Source organism: Vicugna pacos, chromosome 6, assembly GCF_048564905.1.
Source record: "Vicugna pacos chromosome 6, VicPac4, whole genome shotgun sequence".
In the NCBI taxonomy this organism is placed as follows: domain Eukaryota; kingdom Metazoa; phylum Chordata; class Mammalia; order Artiodactyla; family Camelidae; genus Vicugna; species Vicugna pacos.
The window spans coordinates 6,173,193-6,194,386 of NC_132992.1; the positions used below are offsets into that span (position 1 = coordinate 6,173,193).

Genomic DNA, 21,194 nt, shown 5'->3' on the forward strand with positions numbered 1-21,194 from the left:
GGTGAGAGGGTGCGGCAGGCAGAGCAGAAGTCCATTTCTCCTCCGACCTTGAAGGAAAGGGAGCAAAGGGGACTCGGATTTGTTTTCTGCTCCAAACAAACCAATACGGATATTGACATTGTGCATCAGTTCCTTATCTGCAAAATTGCGGAAATTTTCAGAAGAGAGAAGATGAGGAGTAAAACGTGGAGACGGAGCTGGAATGGCTGTAAGGCCCGGGACATCCCACCACCTGCCGCAGCCCTGCCCCAGCCCCCACCCCCGCACCTGTGGGCGCGGGGTCCGTGCCCTGCGGCCTCTGTGAGGACTACAGTCACACAGGTGGTGAAGGGCCCAGGCAGGCCCCATCATGGAGGTACTGCCTTGTCACTATTGTCACAAAGGGTCTCAGAAGCTCCCGCAAAGCAGATCTGCCTTCCTTGAAGCAGGCAGAATTGAGAGACAATAACCTTTGTCTTCCCCAGTTGCAGTATTTATACTTGAAAGAAAGCCTTTGTATCAGAGAACAGGAAATAAGATTTGACCCACAAACATTTCATTTTACAGACTGCCTCAGGGAAAATTCTTGGGCAACGCCCTCCTCTGAAATCTTGTGGGAGCTCTGAAATGTCTTCCTCGATCCCTGGGGAGCTGCTGTCTGCCTGACAGAAATAGGCCCCTTCCAGACCTACAGTCAATCCTTGCTGGTCAAGGAGCCCGGGGGTCAGGGCGGTGGGGAAGGTGGGTTGCAGCCCTGTGGCTGAAAGGCCTCTGGGGCATCATCTTTTAGGACTGGGGGCACCAGACAAACACCTTCCCTCTGCCCACACAAGTACCATACACCCTGCAATTAAGGCCGTGCCCCCTTCTCCTTTTCTTTGTCCTAAAATGTGTGCGTGGAGCCCAGCATATCCTGCATTCTCCATGGGCCGGACCTGTCTGATGAATGCTCCAGGGGCAGGTCTGCATCGATCAGCTGCTGCAGTGGCAGAAGTATTTTGAGAGCTGCAATTTGGAACCACCGGCAGCAACATCGCCTCTGTCTGGGGTCAGAAAGCAAGAGAAGAAAAAGCCAGCCTCAGGAGCGCACGTCCGCATTTCTCGCTCAGGCCCTGCAAGCGTGTACAGCGGTGGACCAGGTGCGGGCCATTGTCCTCTGATGAAGTAGTTGAGCGCTGCCTGCTGACCCTGCCCCTTTTGGCCCAGCAGCCCTCGGGGCACTCTCATTAAGCAGCTATGGAGAAGCAGGAAGTGATGGGTATGTTTGGGGCACAGGTGCAGCCAGCAAAATCCCCTTTCCTTATAGTTGCTGGCCATTCCCAGTCAGTAAGGTTCACTCATTACCCTTAGGGGTGAGGGGAGGAGGTGCAGGTGTGCCTGCATCCTGGCCCCTCCTGACCTCAGCCATGGCACACGTTTCTTCAGTAGGCTCTGGGATGGGGGTGGGCACTTGCATCAGCGAGTGGGAGCCAGGAATGTGTCAAGCGGAGCAACTACAGCAGAGGGACAAGGTGTCTGGTTAATATTCCAACTCTTCCAGGAAACCTTCCTTGATTTCTCCAGGGAAGATGGTTATTACCTCTTGGAAACTCCCACAGTATGAACAACCGGGTCATAAATGCACCCGTGGGTAGGAACGCAGTCCACCTGGCCCCAGATCCCAGATGTATCATTCACTAGATATGTGACTTTGGGCAACTTACTTCTCTCTACTTCATTCCTTAACTTACAATCTGAGAACAGTGAAAATGCCTACCGCATAACATTGCTGTAAAAAGTACACTGTTTAAGATACACAGAGTGTTTAGGACAAGCCCTGGCACAGAACAAGTCCTGGACAACAGGCTGCTGTGACAGTCATACAACTTCTTTGTGGCAAAGTATGCAAGACATAAAATTTACCATTTTAACCATTTTTACGTGTACAGCTCAGTGCATTAAAGACATTCACACTGCTGTGCAACCAATGCCACTATCCATCTCCAGAACCTTCTCATCATCTCAAATTGGAACTGTTTCGTTGAACAATTACTTCCCACTCCCACCTCTCCCCAGCTCCCCGTAACCTCTATTCTACTTTCTGTTTCCGATCATAACTTTATCTTATGATATAGTATCTTATCTTCCTTATCCAACAAATGTTTATTGAACCCTGACTTTGCACCTGAAACTGAAGTCGAATCTGAGGACACAGTGGTCATAGGGATTGACAGAGTCTGCCTCGTGGAGCTTTTACCCTAGTTGGTTGAGATTGGCAATAAGCGAATAAACACACAAGACAATCTCAGATAGAGATGTTTGCTATTGTTGAGAAAACTCATCCAGAACGTGGAAATAGGCAAAACAGAGTACAGTACATCCTTTCAAAGCCACGCATGGGCTTTGTTGAACAGTACTGCCCAAAGATGATTTAATGCACCAGAGGATGTACCTGTGCTTGACTTATCTATTTGCCATTTGATTAGAATGCAGACACTGGGAAGTTACATGTTAACTTGTAGATTTCCAGCCAGTAGAAGAGATTATCCCAAAGATTATGGTTGTATTATCCTGCAGGACAGTAACCATGTTTGTACCTAACATAGAAATTTTATAGTATTAGAGAGCCCAGAAATGTACCCACATTTACATGGGCAATTAACCTATGACAAAGGAGGCAAGAATACACAGTGGAGAAAAGACAGCTTCTTCAACAAGTGGTATCCGGAAAACTGGATAGCTATCATGAAAAAGAATCCAACTGGACTACTTTCTCACACCATATACAAAAGTATATTCAAAACAGATTAAAGACTTGTAAGATCTGAAACCATTAAAAATCTAGAAGAAAACAGTCAGTATACTCTTTGACATCAGTCTTAGCAATTTTTTTTTGGCTATGTCTCCTTTGGCAAGAGAGACAAAAGCAAAAATAAACAAGACAGCATCAAACTAAAAGCTTTTGCATAGTGAAGGCAGCTATCAACAAAATGAAGAACCTGACTACTGAATAAGAGAAGAAATTTGCAAACAATGTATTAGATAAGGGGTTAATTTCCAAAATATATAAAGAACTCATAGAATACAACATCAAAAAAAACCCAATTAAAAAATGGGTAGAGGATTTGAATAGAAATTTTTCCAAAGAAGACATATAGATGGCCCACAGGCACAAGAAAAGATGTTCAGCATCAGAAGTCCTCAGGGAAATGCAAGTCAAAACTACAGTAAGGTATCACCTCACACCCGTCAGAATGGCTGTCATCAAAAAGACAAGAAATAACAAGTGCTGGCAGGGATGTGGAGAAAAGGGAGCCCTTGTGCACTGCTGGTAGGAATGTAAGTTGGTACAGCCATTATGGAAAACAGTATGGAGATTCCTCAAAAAAATTAAAACTAGAACTACCATAAAATCCAGCAATTCCATTCCTGGGTATTTATCCAAAGAAAATGGAAACACTAATTAGAAAAGCTATATGCACCCCTATGTTCATTGCATGATTATTTACAATATCCAAGGTATAGAAACAACCTTAATGCCCAATAGATGAATGGGTAAAGAAAACTGGTATATATATACATATAAATAAATATATATATGTATATATATATATATATACACACATACACAATGGACTATGACTCAGCCATAAGAAAATAAAATCTTGCCATTTGCAACAATGCGGATGGACCTAGAGAATATTATACTAAGTGAAATGAGTTAAACAGAAAGACAAATACTGTATGATTTCACTTATATGTGTAGTCTAAAAAATAAGACAAATGAACAAACATAGCAAAACAGAAACAGAGTTATAGATGCAAGAACAAACAGGTGGTTGCCAGAGGGGAAGGGTGTGGAGGGAGGAGAAAAGTAAGTGAGGGAGACTAAGAGGTACAGACTTCCAGTTGCAGAATAAATGAGTCACAGGTATGAAATGCACAGTCTGGGGAATATAGTCAATAATAAGGAATATCTTTAACGGTGACAGATAGTAACTAGACTTATCATCACGGTGATCATTCTGAAATGTGTAGAAATATAGAATCACTATGATGCATAAAAGAAACTCATGTAGTGTCGTAGGTCAATTATACTTCAAAAGCAAACACAAAACTCACAGAAAAAGAGATCAAATTTGCCGTTACCAGAGGTGGAGGAGGAGGTATTGGATGAAGGGGATTAAAAGGCATGTAGGCAAAAACGTGTTGCCTACCAGTTCAGTAAACAACAAAGTTGCCCACCATCAAACCATTAGCCACTGCAGACAGCCCCAAGGGGAGAAAACAGGATACTGGCCCCAGACAGTTGAAATGTGTATCAAAGGAATAATTTCAGTAAGCCCAGACTCCTGCATCTTCCCATACATAGAAAGCAGTAAGGTCATTAACTTGAGATGTCTGCTTTTTGTGATTAGCAGTAATCTTTTTGATGTTCAACTACCTTTCTTTTTCCAGCAAGAACTTCTATATACCCTGGCTCCTCCCTTACCTCTTTGGAACAGTTCCTCAGAGCTGTCTGAGAGGCTGATTCCCAGGCTATAGTCCTCACTAATGTCCCTGAATAAAACATATGCTCAGCTTTAGGTGGTGCCTTTTTCTTAGTTGATAGGTACAAACTTCCAGTTATAAGATGAATATTTACTAGGGGTGTAATGCACAATGGGATAAATATAGTTGACACTGCTGCACATTATATACAAGTTATATTATATAAAAGTTGTTGAGAGTAAATCCCAAGAGTTCTTCTCACAAGGAAAACATCTTTTTCTATTCCTTTAATTTTGTATCTACAGGAGTTGATGGATGTTCACTAAACTTATTGTGGTCATCACTTCATGATGTATATAAATCCAGTCATTATGCTGCACACCATAAACTGCACGTCAATTACATCTCAATAAAGCTGGAAGGAAAAAAAGAAATCTTAAGAGTGTTTTTTCATTTTAATGTCCATGAACATTCAATTCCTCAAATGACCTTCAAACCAGCATTAAGAAATCTTACTGGTTCCTTTGTTAATGAGTTAACAAATCTTTGACATGCGTTTCCTGTTTTTGTGAGAGAGCCATGTTTTTAACTTTTGAGAAGTGTCCTTTGACACAATGAAGAACATAAACCAGGACAAGGGGACAGAGTGGCTGGAGCTGGTATTTTAGACAGGGTGTTCAGAGAGGACCTCTTATATGGGGTGAAATCTGAGCAGGAGGATGATGCAAAGGGAACAGACTCCCAAGGTCTGGGAGATGAGTCCTCCCAGCAGGGGGAACAGGAAGGAAGGGCCAGGTGACTATGAGGTGACCAGTGTGACCGAGGAAGCAGTCAAGGAGAGAGTGGGAGTAGATGAGGTCTGGAAGGTTCCAGGTCAGACCCTGGAGAGCCCTGCAGCCATGCCCAGGGATCAGGTCCAGTTTGAAACTGATGTAGAGGAATGCAGTGTCTTCATGACAAGATAAGCACCTGGGGCCAGGGGTCAAACTTCCTGCCTCACTGGATCCTCTCCTCTCCTGTGTTTAGTCAAGGGAGGCCAACTGACACTGGTTCCTCTTGCCTGGTTACCCCAAAACGACTCCAAGCCTGAAGCCAGGTGTTTCTTCCACCAGATCATTGTCTCAGGCCGGGATGTGAGACTTGGGGAAGGCGCAGGGAGTACCCTCAAGAGAGGCAGGGGAAGGGAGGGGCCAACACCGGGCTGGCTGGTTAGGAACCCAAAGGGAGCCTCCAATACACCCCCAGGAATTCCTCCAGGGCCCAGCAATTGGCTGCAGCCACCTGTGTGCTGGACTCAGGGGACTTGGTCATGGTCCTGCTGAAGGCCCTCTCCAGTAAAGCACGAGTGATCCCTTCAGCTCTAAAACCCTCAAGATTCCCTGAACACCCCCCAACACTGCCCTTCAAATTTCCCCTTTTGCACAGAAGAGTCCTCGAGACAGCGCTACTGAACAGCGCCCTCTAGTGGAACTTTGTGTTCCAGCCAGAACCCCTCTTGGGGAAGGGATGGCTGTGGCCACCCAGGAAAAGGGGACTTTTCCTAAGAGACCGAGCTCACTCTAGTACCCGGAGTTCCTACTGTGTGCCAGGCACCACCAGCAATGCAAGAGCCAGGACTGTGCCTGTCTTGTTCACCAGTGGCCGTCAGCACGTCACATTGCCAGCACATACTAAATATTCCTTAAGTGCTTTTTAAAGGAATGAATGAAGAAACAAATAAGACATAGTGTCTGGAACTTAATGAAATTAGTGTGGGGACTGTTCTGTGTTACTTCGGAGCACTCGCATGAGCAGAAGTGAACTTATGTGTTTTTAATTGAGCTCAACCTACCAGGCAGCTGAGAACAGTGCGAAGCACATGTATTCTGGAGTCAGAGTGGCCTGGGTTCGATTTCCGGCTCTGCCACTTACCAACTCTGTGCTCTCATAGATTAGTTACGTACTCCCTCCGTGCCTAAATTTCCTCTTCTGTGAAGACAGGGAAGCCTCACAGTGTCGCCATGAGGGTTAAAATACTTAAAATTTGTAAAGTGCTTAAGAGAGTGCCTTGCACATACTTGGTGCTATGTCAGTATTTGTTTAAAAGAAATAAGGGAAAACTTGCTAAAAAAAAAATGCAGGGATGTCCGACAGTGAACTGGCTAAATAATGAGGTACCGGGCTGCCCATAATCAGACGTACAGAAGGATGACTCAGCTCTTTAAGATAATCAATATTATCTTATCTGAGCACTTAATTTATCCACTGAGCACTTAATGTCACCCAGCACTATGCTAAGCACTTTGCATTTATTATTCTATTTTGTTTTTACATTAACCCTCAGGCAGGTATCATTGCAACCACCTGACACAGGAAACAGAGGCTTTGTGACAAGTTGAGGTCCCTAGTGTGGAGCTGTTGATTCTGAGGTGAGTCATGCTCAGAATTCAGGGAACACCTGGGCACCTGAGGTCATGCGGGGCGTGGGAACCACAGGGAAAGGGCAGGTGAGCAGTCTGTGGGCTGGAAGGAAGAGAGGCCAGCGCTGGCTGGAGCCCAGGGCTTGGTGATGAGAAACCCTTTGTGCTGGGCCCCAAAAGCAGAGTAAATGTGGTGGGGGCAGAGAGGCAGAGGCAGCTGCTAGAGTAATCAATCAGTCAGCCAACCCACCAAGCCAGAGACACGCTGTAGTTGGCAATGGAGGGACGGGAGGGGTTGGCAGGTGGCTCCAAAGGCCCCAGGTGCAAGGTCATGTCTCAGCCGGTCAGGGGAGCTCTCCAAAGTGGGACAGTGTCTGTGGAGAGAAAGAGCTGGAAAATCCCGGACGAGGAACAGCAGGCAGATGGGATGAAAGATACAGGTGGGGCACTTTCTCTGGAAAAGAAGAGCCAAGCTTCCACAGCAGCAGGAGGATGGAGGAGGTGACAGGAGAGACGCATCTAGAGGCAAAGAGGAAAGTTTGCCTTTACGATAAAAAATGAGGTTCTAGCTTTGTCTTTAGAATAAAAAAGGAGCTAAGATCATCAAGTTAAGGGCATGAGGACGGGAGTTTGGAGGCTTGAGAAAGGCCAAGTTTGGAATAAGCCTGAGTAGGGTGTCTGAGAAGAGAGGCAAAGAAGTCTTACCGAGTCCCACGAGGCCGTGCTGGGGAAGGAGGGCAGGAAATCAGGCGGGTCAGGGATTCACAGCAAGACAGTCATTAGTATTTAGGGGAGGCGACCGCTAGCCCAATCTCCCTACTGCTCAGCCCCCCCCGTTTCCCCATGAGAACCCCAAGTTCTGGGGGCTCTGGGAGCTGACCTGTCCATCTAAGAGGAATTCTTTCTCCTTGTTCAGCCATGAGAGCCACCACCCAAGACACACAGAGCCCTCCCGCTGGTCCCAAAGGGCTCCTCGTGCTTAAACGTTTGGAGCACTCTTTCCCCATCCTGTATATCCCGTTCCTTCTCCACATGACTCTCAGGGAGACATCAGTGCCCCAAGAGGGGCATGGCTGCCACCCCAGACTGCTTTCTTGGATCAGTGTGATGCCTCGCTTCTTCTACAGCGTTTCCCAGTTACCCCCAGGCCTCTAAGTGGGTATCCGATGAGCGCTGGGACTCCGTTTTCCAGGTGGGAGAGTCGGAGTTGGCTGTATCAGGTTCTGCAGCATCTGCGAGCAGCATCAGGCTGTCAGCAGCTGTCTGGATACCAAGGCAAGAAGTGTCTGGTGCTGTGGTCTGTACCTCCCCCGGCCCCCACCCTGCAGGACCCCTCCCCTCCCATCATTATCCTCATTGTCGGGTTTTCAGGGGGCGAGGTATGGGGCAGGGACAGCAAACACTGGAAACACACATCTCATTGTGCTCTGCTCTGGCACCAACGGCAGACATCAATCATCTATCCTGCTGTGTTTCTCAACACCGCGCTCCAGACAGCAGCAAACAAATGCAGCTGGAACTCCAGGTGAATCCCTTTTGTCATCCCATTTATAGGATGTATTTGGCCCTTTCTTCTAAAGTCTGTCAAACGGGACAGCCACAGGTCAAACTATGAAAGTGTGTGGGGTGGCTCTGCCTCTCAGCCCCTCTTTCCCCGCCCCTCCTGTGGATCTCCAGAGCTGGGTTCTCCCCACACAGTCACTCTCCTCAGGGTCCGGCGGAGCTAAGCAGATAATGGGCTCCTTGACTGTAGACACCGCAGGAGCAATGGGTTCTAATCCCAGTTGCACCTCCTCACCTGCCTTCATCTTTCCCACGCTCTTCTCTTCTGGAAAGGGGACTGATTATACCACCTGCAGACCCTGAGACCCCAGCCTGAGGATCAGAAAGGAAGCGAGCCCCTGTACCTATAAGATTTCTAAGTTGAAACGATCGTTACCAACCTAAGAAAATCTTACTTTTAATCATCGGCACCAACCCCCACAGGCATTTTAACACACACACTTTGTTTGGGAGCACAACTTTTTTGTCTGAAAGGAATAATGCTGATGGTGGAAATTTTTAACTGGTATAGATATTTGGGAACAAGTTGGGCCTTGTGGTGCCCTCAGATCCTACCTCATGCTGCAGCAGAACTCACACTTGGATGGTGCTTAAGAGCTGATAAATACATCGTTCACAAAAGGCCAGTCGCTTTCTCTCAAGAGCACTTTGTTGCTATTTTAATGGCATCAGCATGGCCATCCCAGTGAGGCTTTGTAGCTTTTCTGACTCGTGGACACTGCAAAGTCCTTGCTTTCCTCCCTTTTTCATCAGGGCTCATGATGGAGGGTGCCTAGCTGGGCAGGGGAACATGGTGGGTAAAAGTGTCGCCCAGGAAGAAAACAGCCATCTCTGCCCCCAGGGCAGGGAGCGGCAGCCAAGCCAAAGGGAGGGTTATTTTTAATCCCAAAGGCACAGCAGCCTTTGAGAACAAACAGCCCAGGCCCTGGATGCTCTGCCAAATGAGCCTGGGCCCCGAGGTGTCAGAATGTGGCTGCTTCCCGTCGCCCAGGGCACCTCCAGAAACCAGAGCTGGGTGGCAGAGTGTATTTTTACACAAGCTGACTTGCTGTGGCCTCTGAGTGCCCCCAGGTCCTGTGAGGACCAGGTGGGAGCCCCACGCACTGTGACCTTTAAATCTAGGCGGGCGCTGACCTGAGACGGTGCCCAGGGTCCCCGGGGCACCCATCTCCTACTGCCTGCCGCTCCTAACCTCTCCAGCTGTCACCCTTGTCCCCATCCCAGCCCCAGGGTGCTGAAGGCCACTTGAGAGTATCATTTTTCCCTGATTTTTTCCCTCCTGCCTTCCTGAACTCTCTGTAACACAAATAATTCACATGCATCATAGAATATTTAGCAAATTAAGAGGAACCCAAAGAAAAGAAAAATCCCTGTAACCCCCCGACCCTATTCCACTGCGGGTGAGGACCAGCACTTGCTAACACTTGGTGGGTATTTTCCTGGACTTTTTTTTTTCTGTGAATGTTTTTTGCACATCGGGTATTGATTTTTTTCAAAACACAGACTCCCACCCAAAGCCTCGCACTGAGGAAACCAGGACAGCTGCTCATTCAGAAAGAATGCTGGTGTCCTCGCCCACCTGAGGCCCACAGGCCCCACGGCACAGGGGTCGTTAGGACGGTACCGGGAAAGGGCAACATTTAGCCCAGTGCGTGGGCCCATAGCAGGATTCCAAGTGAGCGAGTCTCCCGTTCATCCGCATCTTTCCCAGCAGGAATCACTGTGCCCTGTCAGCCTTAGTTTGTCTGGTTAAGAAGACAGGCTCTGGAGTCAGGAAGCTTGGGTCAAAAGCCTTGCTGTGCCTCTAAATAAATGTGCGAAGTTGGGCAAGTGGCTTGACTTCTGTGTTGAATTTCCTCATTTGTAAAACAGGGATGAAGATGGGCTACGTTATAGGCCTGGTGTGAGGATTCAGTGAGCTAATAATACAGGTAGAGTGGCGGGAACACAGAAAGTGCTCATTAAACAGGTCCGCTCTTTTTCTGCCATAATGATTATGTTCTCAACTCTCATGGAGCACTGCCTATGGCTCAGGGACTAGTCAAGTTTCCTGTACGATTCGGGGCAAGTGAATGAACTGGTCTCTTTCTGATTTCATTCAGATGGGCACTCCAGGCAGTTGGGGAATGAGATGGGGTAATAATTCGGGTAATTTCGGGTGCTTGGAAAACAGGAGATTTAACCCATTTGCATTATGGAGTCACCAGAGCTCATTAGCATATTGGAAAAATGTTAAAAGCCACAATGCTTTCATTCGAACTCTCATGGACGTATTACCAAGTTGTTGAAGGCAGATCATGAGGACGTGGGGTTTATACCGTGGTATTCATGCCACTTTTGTGTATGTTTGAAAACTTCCATCATAAAAATTCAGTATGTATGTCTGTATATAGTATATATATCCTGAAAAATCCACCTCACTGTTTAACTTTCATACTTTTTCTGCATTGCTTTAATATACTTTTGTAAATGATGTTTATGAATCTTTTCCTGTTAATCAAGACAATGAAACCATTAAAAATGCTTCCCCCTTGAGACACACTGGTGTGGACAGAAGCCACGGCTGGCCTATAGCAGCGTCTTCACTCTGGTCATACTCCACTGCACTGCTGACATGCAGAATTCCTGGATGACAGGTGATGGAGACAAAGAGCAGACACACTCTGACACCCGGTGCCAGGCTGCCCCCCTTCCTTTGTTTTCCCTCCCTGTATTGGCTTCCAACCCCTACTTTGGGTCCGCTTGTCCTATCTTTGTCAATGCCCCACACTTCGTGTGCTCCAATAAAACTCTGAGAACAGAGCAGGTGGAGGTCAGAGACATCCATCCACATCAGTCACAGAACTTTCTGCCTCAAAGTTAAGGGTCCCTGACGTCTGTCTCCTCCCTCTCCCAGACCAATCAGCAGGCTGCTCACCTCCTCTTTCCCCCGGCTCTGGCACCCCTCCGGGCTCTCAGCAACAACACAGATGTCACATCCTCTGTTGCTACAATGGACCAAGTTCACCTTGTTTTTTCTGATCATCCAGATGCTTTGGTTGCTTTTGTTACTCCCACCACCATTATTGTGCATAATTACAGCTTCCAACTACTGATTATTGAGCATCCAACCTTCTTCATCCATAGGCGTGGCCTCGTGTAATCACACAACAGACAAAGACTATTATCTCACTTTTCAGATGAGGGCACTGAGGTTTACAGATGAGGGCACTGAGGTTTACAGACGAGGAGTGACTCATCCAGGGTCACAGAGCTAATAAATAGAGACTGAAATTCCAGGCTGTTTGGAAAACTCATACTCTTAACACCATGCTAATGAGAGACTCTTACATCCCCAGAGAAAGGAGAGGAGTGAAAAAGAATGGCTTTCACTAGGCCCACGGTTTTGTTTTGTGTGTGTGTTTGATAAACAGAGACCACCATAAAGTGGAAGCCCCTACTGTCTGGGCTATGGTCTTCCATAAAGGAGCCCCTGAGAGGCGCGTGTATGTGTGCACTTCCGAGTGCAGAGCGGGCAATGCGGAGGAAGAGGCCTGGCGGGCAAGCCTGCCTCCGGCACACGCGGGCTCTGCCTCAGCTCTAACACTCACTGGCCTGCTCTCTTGAGCAACTCACTTCCCCTCTCTGGGCCTCAGTTTCCTCACGTAAAACATGGATAACACAACCCAGGTTACAGTTAGCAAGCACATTCAATGAGATCTCGAGTGAGACGTGCCCAGCGGAGTGCCTTACCAAAGCAGAGCTCGAAAATAAAGTGCCCCTTCCCGCATTCCTCAGCGTTGGAGGCAGCATCTTGCCCAAGCGGGACCGGAAAAGAGAAAGGTCTGGGGCGGGGACCTGGCGTCGGCGCGTGCGCACACCATGTGGGGCGGGGCCAACACCGTGCAGGGGCGGGGCCGGGAATCGAGAGGCCCCGCCCTTCCGCTGGAAATGACCGGTTGTTTTTGAGAGCTTTGGAGTCAACGCTGGATTCCCCGCCGTGCCTCGGCTTCCCCATCCCCTTACCGAGGGTGCTGGCCGGCTACACAACCTGCGCCCTGCTCTTTCTTTCCCCACCGCTCTCAGCCAAACAGGAGACCCTGTTCCTTGCCCGAAACACAGGCCACATTGACGTGGGCTGGGCTACAGGTGGTCTGCCAAACCCCCTTCTGGTCTAAGAAGTTGGGCCACCCGTGCTGTGAAACACATTCTCTTAGGAAACCAGTAGTAGAATCATGTGCATTCCTGACTCCCTCAACCTGCCAAGGACATGCACTCACCCACGCAGAGACAAATACACAGACCCCCTCCCAACCCCCAGGCCCAGCCTGCTGTCCAGTGGCCCCAACCCTGCAGTTCTGCTTCTCTGGTCTAATAAGGGTAGGTGAGAAAGGGTCGTGAGATTCCAGAGAGATTCCCAGCGCGCTCCTCCTAAGGCCTTTCAGTCAAACGTTGAGCTCTAGGCAAGCATCCAGGACCTGGGGCCCCAAGACTGAGTCATGCATGGGTGCCTCGGCCCCAAGTCTCATTTCCAGCCCCAGATCCCAGGCCTTCCAAAAACTCACAGGTCGTCCTCTGAGTCAGCAAAAGTTCCCACAGAAACTCCATTTGGTGTGGATTTAATCACAGGGTATTTTTAAAGCATCATCTGGAGGTAATTTGGAATTTAAATTACCAGGATAGAGGATATTTTTACCAGAAGAAGGGCTTGGAAGACTTTTATCCTGGTAGTTATTGATCCAACATTTCCAACAGATTAAAAAAAAAAAAAGTAAGACCTATTTTACCAAATATGTTACAAAAATTCCCTTCAGGGTTTGGTCATTATTAGCATAACTGATATAAGTTATTCCACGACACTTAGGAATGTGTTCCATGACACATTTCACGCATTTGCTAAATCAAATTAAATCATACTTAGACCCCCACCTACCAGGATCTCAGATGATTCAATCCCAGCCACTTTGCAGGGCCCCTCACTCTCCTTCCATGCAGGGTTCCAGAAACTTGGGGAAAGAGACCAGGTTTGTGATGGTCACTGCTGAACTGCCCACTGTCTAGTGCTGGTAGACCAGGTAGAGGCTACTGCTGCTGTCCACAGCATCCTCTCCAAATCTAAGGCTACAGGGCAAGTGTTTAGTCCCCAGACATCTCTTCCCCACTCATAGGCACTCCCCAAAGGCACTGCCACTTCCAGAGCTCTTGATGGAGGACCAGCACTCAAGGGTCCTGCCAGCCCTTAATGACCTCTCGGCCCTGGGCCTCTTCCATCTCTGACAATTAGTGTTAAGTCTCCAGACCCTTAGAAAAATCTAAAAATGGCCCCTAAATTTTCCCTGGGGCAAGAGAAGCCCAGCCCTCCAAAACATATGGGCCTCTGGAGAGGAAGAGGGGAAAATACCTCACATTCTTTTCCAGTGAGCCTGCAGAAGGAAACAGACATGGTTAATTTCTCAATCACAGTAGTCCCTGACTTAGTCAATAATTGCCTCATTGACTTAGTATTCCGCAGCCTGTGAGGAGTAGATAGACAGAGCTGTGGGCCCAAAACAAACAAACAAACCCAAAAGACAAAGACAAAAACACGTCCTTGAATAAAGGTTATGAAATCTCTTGGCTTCTGTAATTTTCAGGGTCTCTCTAGAATACTTCCGTTTGGACAGAGACGGGGTCAAATCTACAGAGATACCATCTAGTAGCTTAATGTTCAGTAGCTTGGTCTCATGGTTGTCCTTCTTCAGGGAAGAATTGCACCCCATTTGAGGACTGATAAGGTTGAGATAAGAGGTGACACTGAAACTCAAGTAAACATGGGCTAGCTTCAACGCACACTCAACACAGTAGAGCTTATGGTGAAGAGGAATGGCTGTGGAATCAAATGGACCAGAGTTTGAGTTCTAGCTCCATCAATTTCTAGCTGTGTGACTTCAGGCAAGTTACTTCACCTCTCTGAGCCTCAATTTCATCCTTTCTAAAATGGAGGTGATAAAGTGCCTCATAGGAAAGTTAAATGACAGACAACCAAGACAGTGATGTAAGTTCATACTGTAAGGAATACCCTCTGCTTCGTAACAATGATATATGATATAGAAAGAGAAAATTAAAATGATACAGCCCCATTTTAGAAACAATATTAACATCTCTATAGACCAGGGTGAGATGCATTCTATATACCTCCACCGAGGGTCCCTAGTGGGATGGATCAGCTTTCTCTTCATCCCTGTTTCATTCTTCCCAGTCTCCTCCTCCATTCCTATTCCTTGAATAATTTCCTAAAATAAGCCACCAACAAGCCCTTCTCTCAGACTCTGCTTTCGGGGGGAGTCTAGGCTAGCTGGACAGGAGAATAACAATGAAGCAAAGGGGTGGTAAATAGAAACAAAACATGGCAGAAGTAAGTTAAAATATATTAGTTATAATAAATATAAACAGAATACCTATTAAAAGATAGACTATCAGATTAGGTAAAACAAATAAAGCTTATAAGAGGTACATCTAAAGCAAAACCACAAATAGACTGAAAATAAAAAAATTAGAAAAAGATATACCCATACAATGCAAACCAAAAACAAACATATGGTGATGGGTTGAATCATGTCCCCCCAAAATGATACGTTGAAGTTCTAACCCCCAGCTTCTCAGAATGGGATCCTATTTGGAAATAAAGTCACTGCAGATGTAATTAGTTAAGATGAGGTCATACTGGAGTAGCATGAGCCCTGAATCCAGTATGACTGATGTCCTTAGAAGAACAGAGACACACAGACACAGAGGAAGATGGCCACGTGGCAGTGGAGACCCAGATTGGAGTTACGCTGCCGCAAGCCAAAGAGTGCCATGGGCTACCTGAAGCTGGAAGAGGCCAGGAAGGACCCTCTCCTGGATGATTTGGAGGGAGCAAACATCTTGTTACTGACATTTAGCCTCCAGAAATGCAAGAGAATACAGTTTTGTGTTCTGAGCCACCCCATTGTGGTAATTTGCTAAGGCTGCCCTGGGAAACTAATACATATGCCTAACAATATTTATATCGGACCAAATAAAATTTAAGAACAACGTGTTATTAGGAATAAACGCTACATAATCATAAAAAGAACATCCCAGCAAGAATATGTAATGATTATGAATCTGTATGCATGTAACCTGACTAAATTATAAACAGAGGTTGATTAATTCATATTTTCAGTAGAATATTTTTAATATAACTTTATCAGGATTTGGTAGATCGAGCAAGTAAAAAAGGAGAAAAGATATATAAGCTATGAAGACTTATTTTAGTAAACCGGATCCAGTATAGATGTATAGAAGCCTGCATCAGGCTATAAAATGTTAATCATTTTAGCAAAGGAAGTCTCAGCATATGTTAAATAGCTTATGGTATAAAAATCATATTTTCTAACTATCATACTGTTAAATTAGAAATGAACATACCCTTAAATATATTGTGGATTAAAGAGAAAAATCTTAATAAAAATTACAAAATATTTAGACTTGAACACCTATCAAAGAACTGCATAACAAAAACTGTGGGATGCAGATTAAGCAGTACCTAGAGGCAAATTTATAGTTTTAAAATGCCTTACTGGGAAAACAAGATGGAAAATAAATGAATTAAAATTTTATGACAAGAAGCTAGAAAAAGAAAATGAATGAGATATTGCATTCAAAGTTCTTCACATAATGCTTGCCACATAATAAGTACTCAATAGAAGGAAGGACTTAATAACTGGATATTGTAGTTGTTATTCTACCAATAAACGTCCAATTAAAAGTGTGTTTCTTTCTAGCATTACATCAAAATTTCATAAGTAACTTGTGACTTACAATAAATATTTGATTGTCATCCCTCTACCTGGCACAGCTCTCCTAAAACCCTTGGAATTTCCTATGATGAGAGCAATAAAGGTGTCTTTTGTTATATGAATGAGGTGACTTTTGGGAAGTAATTAGGTCACCTAATGGTAGGGATTGATCACCAGAGAAATCAACCATGCGACTAGAGTTAGAACTTTCAGCCTTACTGCCAACCTCTGGGGACAGGAGAGCAGCTGGAAATTGAGTTCAATCACCGAAGGCCAATAATGCAATCATTCGTGCCTATGAGATGAAGTCTCCATTCAAACTCAAAAGGATGGAGGTCAGAGAGCTTCCAGGTTGGTGAACACACAGCTGTGCTGGGAGTTTGGAGCACTTGGAGAGGGCATAGCAACTGTGAGCCCCTCCCCAGATGCCCTGCCCTGCGCTTCTCTTGCACCTGGCTGTTCCTGAATTACATCCTCTTATAGTAAACTGGTAAGCTAGTAAGTAAAGTGTTTCTCTGCATTCTGCAAGTCGCTCTAGCAAATTAACAGAACCAAAGGATGATGTCATTGGCATTCCCAATGTGTAGCCTGTCAGCCAGAAGCACAGGTGACAACCTAGACTAGCAACTGGTGTATGAAGTAGGGGTGGTGGGCGCAGTCTTGGAGGACTGAGGCCTTATCATGTCAGATCTGATGCAATCTCCAGGTCGACAGTGTCAGAATTGAGTTGACAGCCAGCTGGTATTGGAGAACTGCTTCGTGTAGGGAACAACCCACATGTCAGAACAGGTGTCAGAATCTTACAACTACGGCACACCAAGACAGAGACATCTCTGTGCCTGGAGCTTCAGAAATTTAATTTTATGCAGTTCTGCGTAGTCCAATACTATTTCAGAAAGAGGAATTAGCTGGCCCAGGTTTGTCTCCTCTGCCTTTATTAAATATAAACACATTCTTCAGTCATTGAATGGGCTTGAGCCTGAACTCAGCAGTGACAGGATATGTATCAGGAGAGAAGTCAGGCCCCCTGATGGAAGCTGCCCTCTGGAAGACCTTAATAGCACCCAGGCAGTTCCAGCATCAATCCTCCTCTTGGAAGGAAACTAGGACTTAAATAAACAGAGGGTACCACGTTTCCTGAAAGCCCTGTTAACATATCACGTCCCTAAAACTATGCTTTAGGAAAGAGGGTGTGGCCTTAGACAAGCTCTTAATTACAGGGTGTTCTCTTAATCATTGTATGAGAACACTGTTTGGAGAATATACAAAATTCTCAAAGGAATTCAGGCAATGCTATTTTTTGATTGGTAAGGAGATCACTTGACAGAATTTGTTTAAAAAAAAAGAAGCAAAGAAACTAATAGAAATGTACTCATTATTTCTGGGGCCAGATCTTCACAAATGTGGGCACTGGCTATCCTTGCAAACAACCTTCCAAAGGTCACTGATCAAAATGATACTAAAACTAGTCACGTTACAGAAATCACATATATACTCATCAAAGAAGCTTAGAGTTTGTCTCACAATTGGTTATTCCAGTGGGTACTTGTGGCTTGGTAGAGATTTCCAGTGACAATGAGAAACACAAATTCACAAAGCACTGGACTCCAAACAATGTGGGGATTAAAGATGACAGATTCTGGAAGACTGTGGGAGAGGACTCAGGAATTAACTCCAGTGAGAGACAGTGATGGTGACTGTGAGAAGTCTGAACAAAACCATTTCAAGACATCCAAGAGAGGAAAGAAGCCATCTTTCTCTGTGATTTTATATTCTATGTGGTTTTTAAGTTTGTTGTAAATAATAAATATCATTAGTAGTATTTGACTTTCCCATCGATATTCCTAAAAGTTTCCATATTCAAGTTGCCCCCAGCCCCCAATTTTTCTGTTTAGTTTTTCATTTGGAAAAAGGGGGGAAAATGGAGCCCAGTATTCAAGGTGGACTTTCATTCAGGTGTATGATGTCAGCTGGGACAGGATGTCTACTAGAAAAAGTGGTAAGTCCTGAGCATGTCAGAGCAAGCTGTTCCCGGTGAGATGCCTTCCCCGCACCAGGCCCATCTCCAGTAAGACCGCCCCATGTGGAGGCTGGAGCCAAAGCCTGACAAGGCGGTAAATGACCTCAGTTTGGAAGGTCAGAAGCACAGGTGACAACCTAGAAAGGAAGATTGTTTCAGTGGAACTCATAAGCAGGTGATAAGGAAGTGAGTGAGGCCAGCTGGAAAACTGCCTTGACGAGCAGGATTGAATCATCGTGGTTAAAGGCTGTTGGTATTAACGTAGAAATTGTATCACAAACTCTCCTCCCCTCACGAGTTCCTGAAACTCAGACACACGAGAGTGGAAGACCTCAGAGCTACAGAGAACCCTGGGCACACCTTGGAAGCTGTAGACAGAGAACCCCTCCACAAGATGCTCCAAAAACCCGAGTAGGACAGAAATCAGAACAATCCTCCAGGACTCTGCCACCTCCGAGCCTCACCTCATGCTGTTCCCATCTTCTAGAAAGCCATCCTTCCCTCTTCCCACAAGGCCAACACCTCATCCATCTCAAGGACCAGCAAAGCCCTGAAAATCAGTCTTGGGACCAGTCTAAGAAGGACCCTAAATGTCACCCAGTTCTATAATCGACCCCCTACTATAATTCTGAGCCAGGGTTTGAATGCCTTTGGTGACCGGAGACTTACTGTCTCCCCACGGTAACCCATTCTAGCTCCACATCGCTTTGTTTTTATTCATAATAATGTATACCATTTATCATGTATTAACTTAAGCCTTACAACCGTCATAGTATGTAATTCTCACAACAACTGTATGAGGGGAGGATCTTTATTATTTTCTTAGCCCATTTTACAGAATTGGAGATCAAGACTGAGGGAGGCCAATGACCTGGTCACAGATCAAGAATGCGGCAGAGCCTGGATATCTAACTTCCAAGACTGCTGTTGGCCACTGCACTGCACCCTTGAGGACCTCCTGACGTATGGAAATCTTTCACGGTGTCGTGGTTGCACTCAAGGCAGAGTTGTAGGGTTGTGCACAGTTGTTGAGTTTCCTCCAAGAATTCTCAGCATTTACACTCTGTTCTATACAATGGAACATGTAATGACCTAGACTTACAGGTTCCCATTGGTCACCATTTCAAGAATTTAATTTCACTCTCCAATGAAACTGCAAGTTCCTGGAAGGTAGGACCATAGATTATACTTCTTTTGTGTGTTTAATCTTTATGTATTTAATGATCAAGACTTCGGCTTCTCTGTGGGAATCTGGGATGGCCAGCACTGAGCACATGCCAGGGGCGGAGCACACCTCTGATGGACTGCATGGTGGTGGAGAGGGTATCAGACAGAGTCGGGCATCCCAGATTCTGGTTCCAGCTCTGCCACCGCCAGACCTGTCCTTCCGGTACTCTAGCCTCAGTGTCCCCAGGTGCACTGAATGATGTGTTGATGTGTGTCCCAACCTCCCTTTGACACTGACCAGCTAAGCGCTGGAGCTCTCCCAGGCCACAGGGACGAGCAGGCAAAGCCAGGAAGACCAAGCCCATTACTCGAAATGAATCACGCCCTTAGGTACCCACCCAGGAAATGAGGATGGTTCCCCAGAGCACACAGTGAGGGCGGGGAGCCGGATATAACCCCTGGGGCGTGGGCTAACTTCTGTAGGCTCCCTGTCCATTTGTCCCTTATCCTCCCTAGGCTGGTGACTAGCAGAAATCCTGCGTGATTCACAGCTTTCCAGCTTCTAACCTTTTCGGACCTTTCTCAATATTTAGCCAAAAGGTTTCACACAGCATCAATGAGAATCTCCCGAAATTTCCCTGGGAAATCCCTCACTAGCTAGCTCCCCAAAAAAGTTAGGTAGCTAGTCTGGGTTCAGCCATCACCACTGTGGTATGGGGGAATTTTTCACTCATTTGTTCATTTATTTCACAAACTTCATGTGTGTGAACTCATCATGTCCTAGGTACTGTGCTGAATGGTGTCTTGGTCATCTACAGTGATGAATAAGACTGGACACAGTTCCTGTCCACAGGGGGCTTACAGTCTCACTGGTGAGGAAACTATTAAGCAAATAATCACACAATACTAAGATTAAAATTTGTGGTAAGTGCCATAAAGAAAAAAATACATAGGGTGCTAACAGAGAGACCTACCTTAGCTTGAGGGTGAGGTTGGATCAGGGAGGGCTTCCTGGAGGAAGTGGCATTTAGACCTGAAAATTCAGGGTGAGGTTTGGGGACAGGTGGCTCCAAGCAGGGCTAAATGTGTGGTTGGATCCATAATACGCTGTTGTTGGTTGGGACTCCTAATCTCAGCTCTGGCTTTCACTGGCTATGAAACTTTGTATGAGTCACCAACCCTCTCTGGGCCTCAGGGGTTTTGGCTTGGTTTTGTTTTTTGTTGGTTTGTTTTGTTTTTTTGCCGTCTGTAAAATGGAGATCTGCTACCTCAAGCAAGTGCTGTGATGCTCAAATGAAAGTAATGGCTAAGCTATCACCCTAAGTGAATAAATATAAGGGATCCTTATTACTGACACTTGCCTTTGAAATTCAGTGCATCTGTGAAAGTGAGGTTGTGGGGGAACTTCAAATGACATTTAGAACAAACGTGAGTGGAATGGGTTTTCCTTATTTGGATTCTCCACTTTCAATGCAATATACTCAGATTACGTACAGACACATGAGGGGGCACAGAGGGATTGGGAAACCTGGTCCCAGATGAACTCGAGAGTAAAAAGCCAGCAGACAAGCGATGTGGATGGGAGAAAGGGGCTTATGCCCAAACCTCAGGACGGTCCTTCTCCCTTCTTTTCCAGATGCGCCTCACAATGCTTTGCCAAGAATTCTAATAAGAAACAGGTTCTCTCTCTCCCCCTCCACCCTTCACCTGCGGGTTTCTAAGCAGAGATATTGCTGTCACTTCTGCAAAGTGTCCAAGAGTAGTTTGTTTTCAATTCTCCCCTGTAGGAAGCAGAGCTTTGAGCGTTGGAGAGAA

At 46.0% G+C, this 21,194-nt stretch overlaps 1 long non-coding RNA gene across 1 annotated transcript in view; it reads right to left on the reverse strand.

The window, feature by feature from the left end:
• LOC140696774 (uncharacterized) overlaps positions 1-21,194 on the reverse strand; it is a 35,631-nt gene that overhangs the window by 4,598 nt on the left and 9,839 nt on the right. The gene's annotated exons all lie outside the window — the stretch shown is intronic.